Source organism: Macrobrachium rosenbergii, chromosome 55, assembly GCF_040412425.1.
Source record: "Macrobrachium rosenbergii isolate ZJJX-2024 chromosome 55, ASM4041242v1, whole genome shotgun sequence".
NCBI lineage: Eukaryota > Metazoa > Arthropoda > Malacostraca > Decapoda > Palaemonidae > Macrobrachium > Macrobrachium rosenbergii.
In genome coordinates this window covers 14,472,215-14,481,769 of record NC_089795.1, presented here as the reverse complement: position 1 = coordinate 14,481,769, position 9,555 = coordinate 14,472,215, and the positions used below count along the sequence as shown (strand labels likewise).

Below are 9,555 nucleotides of genomic sequence, written 5' to 3'. Positions count from 1 at the left end.
TAGCAATATGAGGTGTCGAGGGACCATGCAGAGGTGTGCTCTGTGTCTTTTATCGGGGGCACCACGATAAACAAGTGAGTCAGAGTGAAAATTTCCGACAGTAAGCCTGATATTTACCTTCTTTGAATAGAACTTCATATTCAGGGTGTTCCTTATATGCCCTCATCCTCCACTGTAACTTACGATTATGATCCTTGTCAAAGCTACTTGGGAAATACAGAGCTTTCCTTCCATCATCCTCTGTGCCAAAATTAAGCTGATTTTCTGCATCAAAATTATCACACTCCATAATGTTACCATTATTAGACTTGGAGCCAAACCTACATTACCACTGCTAGCGCCATCCATCACCATGTTTGTGCTGTTTCCATCAACCCATAGGCGTCATCTGCTGGGTGGGGAAATGCGTTGGGGGGAAATATTCCCCCCACTTTTTATTCAGGGGTGGACAACATATCAATTGTTCCTCCAACTTTTTCCTCTAAGTTTTATATGACAGATGCTGGAAATGAGGCTACTAATAATATTATAAAATATATACTCAACACAAACAAGTATAAAATATTAAACTAATAAAGAAATAGATGATGTAATTTTTCATTAGGTTTGTAGTCAGATTAATTGTTCATTTAAATTTTGACTGATATATCCCATTGCTTACATACGAAGTCAGCAAACGTGGCAAACACCAATGCTTGCAGAAGCTGCCTGTGAGTTTATTATTAGTTTTCCTGCATTTAATCCTTTGATTTTCCTATTAGACATCATTTTTATACAAAATATCATGTTTTAAAGTTAAAACTAGCAAAATGGTAGACCTGAAAATGGAATGGCTCAGTTTAGAAGTCACAATATTGTTAGGTTATAGGCCATAAGCGATACACTGCTGGACAAGCTTCTTCCAACATGTAAAACATTCACCATAATTTCAGTCAGGAACTACATTGCTAATTTATTTCAAACCTCAGAGCCCAAATATATGATGGAGCGAGTAATTTGTCTGGAAAATACAGAGGCTGTCAAACAGAAGTGAAAAAATCCAACCATTGGCCAACTATGTTCACTGTGGAGCTCATATCACCCATCTTGCAATTTCTAAAGCAGTACAAATAGCACCCTTCATTAGGGATGCCTTAAATTATGTTCATGAACTTGGGAATATTTATAGCAACTCTGGAAAGCTCAAGCATCTCTACCTAAATATTCATGCTCAGGATGAAAACACACCAAACCCATCACGACTGGAGCCAATCTGCCCAACTCGGGGGTTAACTCGTGAACTTTCAGTAAATTCTGCTTTGGATAACGTAAACTAGCTCTGGACGCCTTTCAAAAAGCAGCAAATGACTTTGGTTTATATACAGCAGCACGAGCCAATGGTATTTGTAAATGTTTGTTAACGGGAAAGCGTGTTCTTGGTCTCTTTGCTTCTCTGCCTGTTCTGCAAGTCCTAGAAAATCTTAATAAAGCTCTTCAAAGTTCAATAGTCACAGTTAATGGAATGCTTGCTGCTGTCAAAGTAGCTGCAGAAATTCTCAAATCCCTTCGTACAGAAAGCAAGTTTAAGGAGATTTTTGAAGTTGCACAAGAGAAAATTGAGGAGTGTGAACTAGGACCAGTGATCTCCCTCACAAGCGCAAGATTCCAAAGAGGCTTGATGGTGGTTTTCAGGAATATACTCGCAGTTGTGCAGAGGAGTATTACAAGGTAGATTTCTTCAAAATTATTGACAGTGGCTCAGAGTATTTAAATGAGTACTTCACTTCATCTGATCTCGCAATGTACCGTGACTCAAGTGAAATGCTCTTAACTGAGTCATTCAAAGAGGAGTCAGTCAAGAAATAGCCTATCCAGAACTTTCTGATTCCTTAAAGCAAGAAATTGATTTCTTCCATAATCAGTTCAATGGTGCATCTGTTGAGGACTACCGAAAGGCATTCACAAATATGGTGCTGGAAATTCGAAGAATGTTCCCACAGGTTGAATGCTTGCTGAGACTTCTTTTGATCTCTCCAGCAAGTTCATGTGAGGCTGAACGGTCATTCAGTGCACTTAGGCGCATGAAAACTTGGCTGCGTTCCACCATGACCCAAAAACGGCTTAATCATCTTGTGATCTGTTATGTTCACCGAGAACGTCTTGCTGCTCTTGACCCTCAAGATATAGTAATAAATTTGCAAACAAAGTGCCAGACACACAGGAAAATATTTTTGACAGTGTTTAATGCACCTAAATTATTTGGCTGTATCCAGAGGTAAGCACTTTCTATATCAATTGCAAAAATGCTTTAATCTTCCGAAGGGGCCTACGAATGAATTGCCTCCACGCATCTCTGTCTTCCACCACTACTTTTCTTTTCATCCAATTATGTTATTGTTTGCAAAATTTTCATTTCATACATTCAACAATCAATTCATTCAGTATTGTCCCCTTCTATGCTTTCTCTTGCTTTTCCACTTGTACTGTCACGAGCAGTACATTCTCATTCATGTCATTCTCTTACTTACTACCATCCCTAACCTTTGATATTAAAACCCACATTGGAGTAAAAGGCTTTTATTATTACAGGAGACTATTATTTTAGACTCTCAATGGAGTCCTATAAATCCTATAATATACTGCACCATGAAATAATAAGTTTATTTCTATCCTTATTACTTATGCAGTAAAATTTTGTAATATTAAATTCTGATCATAGTCTCTACAGAGTTAAGTGGCACTGTATATTGAGGATGTCACAGAGGACTTGTACCGTATTTTAGCCAATCTGTAAATTGTGAACTTATAAACTTGTTAACTGACTAATATTGATAAATCAGTCATCCTTTTCCCTTAATATCATCCATATATTCATATTTATATGGCATTAAAATACACCAAATCATGTTCATTTCTGCATAGGCTTGCTTCGCTCACCAATATTAACCGTGTAATTTTCAGAATGTCCCCCCAACTTTTAGAGACCAGATGACGCCCTGCATCAAACCCGAGGTTTCCGGTTCATTTTCCTTTTCTGCTTACTCATAACTTCAAAGTCTTCACTTGACAATATCAGATTAGATCGTACAATATCTTTGTAATCATTCTTCTGTCTCTCTCACAACCTTGACGTTATTTGCCGCCATTCAGTAAGTATCCTTTCTCTGTGAGAGCGAGTGAGGAAGCACTACACGACGTCTTCTCCTGTCGAATGCGGGAGCTGAAGTAAAAAAAAACCTGCGTAATCAACATGTGTTTGAGAATGAGATAAAGAGATAAGGGAATTATCATTTGTCCTTGAGGTGTGAGTTTTATTTACAGAAGGCATCATGAAAGTAAAACATTGCAAGACCTACTGCTGGGTCATACAACCTCGTTCCGTGCTACGTGAGACAAGAATAGCAAGTGAATCATTACATAAGAAGCACCGCCATAAGAGTAGTAAGTACTGCACATGCTTCGTAGGTAATGATAACAGTGCTAAAAGCATTACTGCAAATAAGACGCAATGCGAATTTCCTTTGCTTATAACGGAATACATAATAATTTTCGTAACGACAGAAATGATTGAGAGCAAGAAAACTATGAACAGTAGCAACTCTTAGTGATTTTGATATATTGCCAAGTAAAAAATTGGGAGAAGATGGATCGTTTAAACCTTGTATCTAGCAAAATGCATACAGATAGGCTAATCTGTTCAGTTAGATAACCGTTATTTCACTGTTTCTTGTGTGTTAGTTCAGTCATACGCAAATTAAAGAAAAAGGAAAATACGTAGATCTATAAGTCTATTTTGGAAAACCACAGGATCAAGGAAAACAGAAAATTGACAGACTGTAGGATAGTTATCAAATGCAATTTTGAAAGTGATGTTAAGTGGGAGGAGCAAATGCTCCCCTGGGAAGCAAAAGATGTCCAGAAAAGACAGTCTCTTGTCGCTTTCGTGGTGCTGAGTAATAAGTCCCTTATTGGAAATCTGAAATGCTTATCGCCTGATTTGATGACTCCTAAGATTATAAAGCTTAATCTTTGAGGTCAATTACTAGAATCTTATACACGAAGATGTTACAAGGGGACACGCCAAAGAACTATCAGTTACCAGCAGTTGACATGTCAGATTTCCATAAGTGTTAGATAGCTGCTGATATAGGAAATTGTTTCCTTTATATATGGTACGTTTGTGTGATGAATCGAAAAAAATGATCGAACAACATGATTTATGACAGAAATCTTATTATGTAATCAACAAATGGTATTGCTAACGTTCTACTGAAAGTCCTGCCCACTAATTTTGTGAATAATTATATCCTCTTCTTGAAATGACGTTCCTGGTTCACTGTCTTTTATAGTTCCCAGTTGCTCCATAAGAAAGTTTATATTAATTTTTTTCTTGCCTTGAAAATTATATCGTTACCTATATACAGTTTTCTTGATCAATGAAACTTACAAAATCGAGCCTAAATTACCAAATAATAGTATCTCTTGTAACTCACGAGGAACGACGGAAAGGTCGTGGGTGCCCACCCCGTGGCTGACCTTGAAGATTTCAAATTTGCCAGACATATGTGCTTGAGCTCGACGGGTGACAAAAACAGGAGTATCATTCACGTTTCAAAGAATATCGATAATGCAATATGCAAGCGCAAAGTTGCAAATCTTTAACATAAATTCAACTACACGGGGAAAAACCTGAAATTTATTCAATCAAATATAAACATAAAATGTATATTCTGTGCATGATTTAGTTATCATTCCTGACCATAGAAAAACCGCTATATATATGTGTGAACTTTTGTCACTATACACGAGTGACATTCTAATGTTCACAAATATTATGCCATGAATAGTGACTAGCATCGAATTCACTATACCTTATGAGTAAATTACTCCAGTCGGCATTCGACCGATGCTCTCATCAATTATAATTTTCCTTGGATTTAAGTTATTCTCAAAGTACAGTGATTTCGATATTATAATATTCATGGCTTGATATTTGCAATTATTAATATATATATTTACACAGATACATATAAATATATATATTATATATATATATATATATATATATATATATATATATATATATATATATATATATATATATTTAATATATATTTATATGTATGAATATTTTTTCTGACTCAATCTCCTGAGTGACAGGCCAAGGAGGTACTGACTGACCTACCAGGGTCATAAGTGAAGTTGGAACCTCAGTACTCTCTGCCTAACAGCAAATTTTACACAACTTCCTGACCCATCGATGAGTCAGTCGGTACCATTTCACTCAAATTACCCCTCACCATGAAATATGGTGGAAATAATGAACACATAAGTATGTGGTATGTCAGGCTTCAGAATCCTGCCTGGTAAAAATCTCAGGTAAGGAGTGCTGAGGTTCCAACAACTTTTATGACTTCTGTAGGTCAACTGGTACTGCCTTGGCCTGTCACTCAGGAGACTGAGGTTTGTTCCCGAAGTGGGTCAGAAATTTATTTTTTTGAAACACATGCTCATGTGTTCATTAATTCCATGTATATATACACACATGTATATATATATCTTATATATAAAAGTGAATGTTTGTATGGTTTTATGTTCGTATGTTAGTGCGCCACAGAAATCTGAAGAGCTTGACCAATCTAGATTAGATAATAGGGTAGTTTTCAAACCTGTACCCCCTTCCCTTTCCTTTCCCCCCATCGCCCTTCCCTTCGTAACTTATGCAGCAAATAAACTCTGTAGTTTATCATACCTTATTTCATGTGTAAATACACTCTATGGGTTTACCATACCTCAGTTCAAGTGCTTGATACCATAGAAATATGTTATTGAAAATACTTTTCTTTTGTGTGATTAATAATTTTGTATCAAGGTTTGTGTTTAGGTTTGGTGGGGTGTGTTTAGGTTTAGTGAGGGATTTTTTAGGCTTAGTGGGGGTTGTGTTTAGGTTTAGTGAGGGATTACTGTTTTTATTTAGCATTTCCCAACGTTTTGTGAGAGAGAGAGAGAGAGAGAGAGAGAGAGTGTGTAATTGTCGTGAGTGAGTGCTTCGGTTGTTGGAAGAGGGATGAGGTCGTTAGTTTGTTTGCGGCGCTGTCTGTCTGTCTGTGGAATATGTGAAGGATTTTTCAGTTTTTCTGGGAGTTTTTAGTCAGAGCTAGTGCCGGTCAGTGGTTCTTGTGTGGGACAGTTTTGTCGTATGCTTTTCTGGGAGTTGTTGGTTTTCTTGTTGTGTGCTGTTTATTTGTGTGTGTGTTCTGTTTTTTTTTGTATTTCCTTGTTGTGTTTGTGGTTGTTTGCGGTTGTGGTTGTTACCGTGCGACCTTTATCCATCTCCAGCAACCGAAGATCAGGGTGAGTGTTGTTTGTTGTTTTGTTTGTGGGTTAGAATTCCGCCACATAATATTTGGCGCCAACGTGGGGCTGTTGTAAAATAGCCGTTAAGATTGTCTGTGGTGGGTCGGTGAGAGTAAAAGGTCAGGATGAGTGAGATAGAGAAACTGAGAGAGGAACTCCGAGTGGCTAGGGAACTCCAGGGCAGGCTGGAGGAGGAGAATGGGAAAGCTGAGGAGTGAGAATGAGGAGTTGAGGAGTCAGTTGGAGGAGATGGGAGGAATGCTAAGAAGTGCAAAAGAAGAAATGAAAGGGGAGATGAAAGAGTCAGAAGAGAGAATGGAAGAGAGAATGGAAGAGAGGATGGATAAAAGTTGGAGGAATGATGAGAAGTGTGGAAGAAATGGTGAAAGGTATGTTCAAGGGTGTTTTTGGAGAAGGGGCTGTTGGAGGCAGGTTCTCTGGAACGTGAAGGGGCAAGAGAGAAAGAAAAGGAGGAAGAAGTGAATGGAAGCGTGAGTGATGAAAGTGATATGGGAATAGGAAGTAAGAAACGAGGGAATGAGAGGCAGGGTAAGGAAAAGGGAATGAAAAGCAAGGGAAGGAACAGAGGAAAGTAAGGATAAGTCAGGGGAAGGAAAAGGGAAGAAGGGAAAGGGAAAGGAAACTGGTAAGAAGGGTAAGGAAGTGGGGAAGGCAGGAAAGAAGGGAGAGGGTGAAGGCAGTAGTGATAGTGAGGTGGATGGAGGTGAGTGGATAAAAGTGGATAAAAAGAGGGGGAAGAAGAGTGTAATGAGTAAGATGAATGTAAGTGCAGAAGTGGACTCTTTGTATTCGGAAGAGGGTATGAAAGGACGGAGCGAAAGTAGCGAAAGTGAGAGTGAAAGTGAGAAAGAAGTGAGAAAGGCTATGTATGTGAGGGAGGCACCCGGTGTGAAAAGTATAATGAGTATGGAAGTAGGGATGTGCATGATTTCTTTAGGGAGTATGAAAGGTTTTGTCAGGATAAGTATGGGGAAAGTAAGAGAGTGTGGGCACGAGAATTAGGAGAGTATTTGACTGGGTTTTTACTTGATATGTATAGGGTTATTATGAGTGTGGGGGATGTTGAGTATGACAAGGTGAAAGCTAGATTAGTTGAGCAAGCGAGGCGTATGAAAGCGAGTGTTAAGTATAAGAGGAAGAATGAATTTGATGAGGCAAGAATGAAAGCTGGGAAACTTTGTCACTGTATGCTTGTCGGTTGAGACGTTGGCAAGGAAGAAGTTTGGGGATGATGGGATAGATGAATGTAAGGAGTTAGTACGGAAGTTGTTAGGGACAGTGCCAGATGGAGTTAGAGAATTTGTGAACTTGAAGCGGAAGGAGAAGAAAAGATGGACGAATGAAAGGTTGACTTGGGGAGAAATTTTGGAAATTGTAGAAGATTATGAGCTTGACAGGGTTATAAAAGAGAGCAGAAGTGTAAGTGTAAGGGCTGGGGTAGGTGAGAGAGTACCAGAGTTCAGGAAGCTTTAGGGATGCAGTGTTGAGGGGCCCAATGAGAATGGCCGATAGTGTAATAGATAGGAGTGTAAGAGCAAGTAATGTAGAGGTGCCAGTGAGGATGAATGATGGGTTTGTAAGGGAACAACGGGTTGGACGGGTTAGGGATAGTAGTGTACAAAGGGGAAGGTCGGTGAGTGGAAGTCGAGTGAAGTGTTTTAGATGTGGAAAGGAAGGACATACAAAGAATGAGTGTAGGTGGGCTATAGGAGCGTGTTTCGGGTGTGGGCAACCGGGACATTTGGTAAGGGAGTGTACGAAAGATAGGGGGGTTAAATGCTACCGGTGCGGACAGGTGGGTCATGTTGCTAATGGTTGTAGGGGTACCCGAGTGAATGTAATATGTGGCAACTGTGGTAAGAATGGGCATTATGCGAGAATGTGTTCAGAACCGAGAGCGAAGTGTGACGAATGTGGAATGGAAGGGCATGTATCAAGTGTATGTAGACGAAAGAGGGTAACTGTGACAGCCGAATTCGGGAAACTGAGTGTGAAGGGGTTCAAATGGGTGGATCCTCCAGGATGCAAGCGGTGCGTGTGATGCATGTACGTGAGGGTTGTTGCATGAGGGGGCTTTGCTGGAAAGACTGACGAGTGCATGAAGCAATTTGTTTTGATAGAGTATGGCAGAAAACGTAAGAAAGGGAAGAACGTAAGTGAACGGAATGATCGTAAGTTGTGTGATAGGGGTGTGAGTGCCAAAGTGGAAATGAGTGATAAAGCGTGTAATACTTATGAATGGGATGGTATGGATAGAACGTTGTATAGCATATGCGGGTTTGATATAACTGAGTTGACTGAACGTGTAGGGGTTGGTGAGCGTTGGAGGTGAGCGAAAGTGTAAGAGTAAGAGAGCCGTGCAGTGATAGACGAGTGATTGAAAAGCATGAATGAATCGTTGCAAGAATTGGAAAGGTCAATGAGCGAATGGGATGGGTTAGTTGAAGAATTGGGGGAGGTATTTGGGAACGAGTTAGAGGGTATAGATGAGATTGTGGATGAAATTGAGAGTGGTAATAGTGAAGAAGATAGCGTGAATCTGAGAGAGAATGGAGGAGATGATGTGAGTTTGAGTGTTGCTGGGAGAGAGAGTGATTCTGAGAGAATGATTGCGTGCTTAACGCGATCTAGAGGACCTGCTAGTGAGCATCCGTGGGTGTTGCGTAAGGCGATTTGAAAGAGGTGTGAAAGGTGTTGGTTGGGAAATGCTAAAAGGGGGGAGAAATATAGAGGGATGAATAAATTTGTTTTTATTTAGCATTTCCCAACGTTTTGTGAGAGAGAGAGAGAGAGAGAGAGAGAGTGTGTAATTGTCGTGAGTGAGTGCTTCGGTTGTTGGAAGAGGGATGAGGTCGTTAGTTTGTTTGCGGCGCTGTCTGTCTGTCTGTGGAATATGTGAAGGATTTTTCAGTTTTTCTGGGAGTTTTTAGTCAGAGCTAGTGCCGGTCAGTGGTTCTTGTGTGGGACAGTTTTTGTCGTATGCTTTTCTGGGAGTTGTTGGTTTTCTTGTTGTGTGCTGTTTATTTGTGTGTGTGTTCTGTTTCTTTTTTTGTATTTCCTTGTTGTGTTTGTGGTTGTTTGCGGTTGTGGTTGTTGCGGCGACCTTTATCCATCTCCAGCAACCGAAGATCAGGGTGAGTGTTGTTTGTTGTTTTGTTTGTGGGTTAGAATTCCGCCACAAGGAGACTGAGGTTTGTT

At 39.7% G+C, this 9,555-nt stretch overlaps 1 protein-coding gene across 1 annotated transcript in view; it reads left to right on the top strand.

Moving 5' to 3' along the window:
- Nucleotides 1-3,300: 3,300 nt before the first annotated feature.
- The window catches only part of LOC136835752 (monocarboxylate transporter 12-like), a 26,253-nt gene continuing 19,998 nt past the window's right edge, over nt 3,301-9,555 (top strand). Inside the window, exon 1 of the mRNA XM_067099611.1 lies at nt 3,301-3,420. The gene's annotated coding sequence lies outside the window, so the exon portion shown is untranslated. The remainder of the gene's footprint in view (nt 3,421-9,555) is intronic.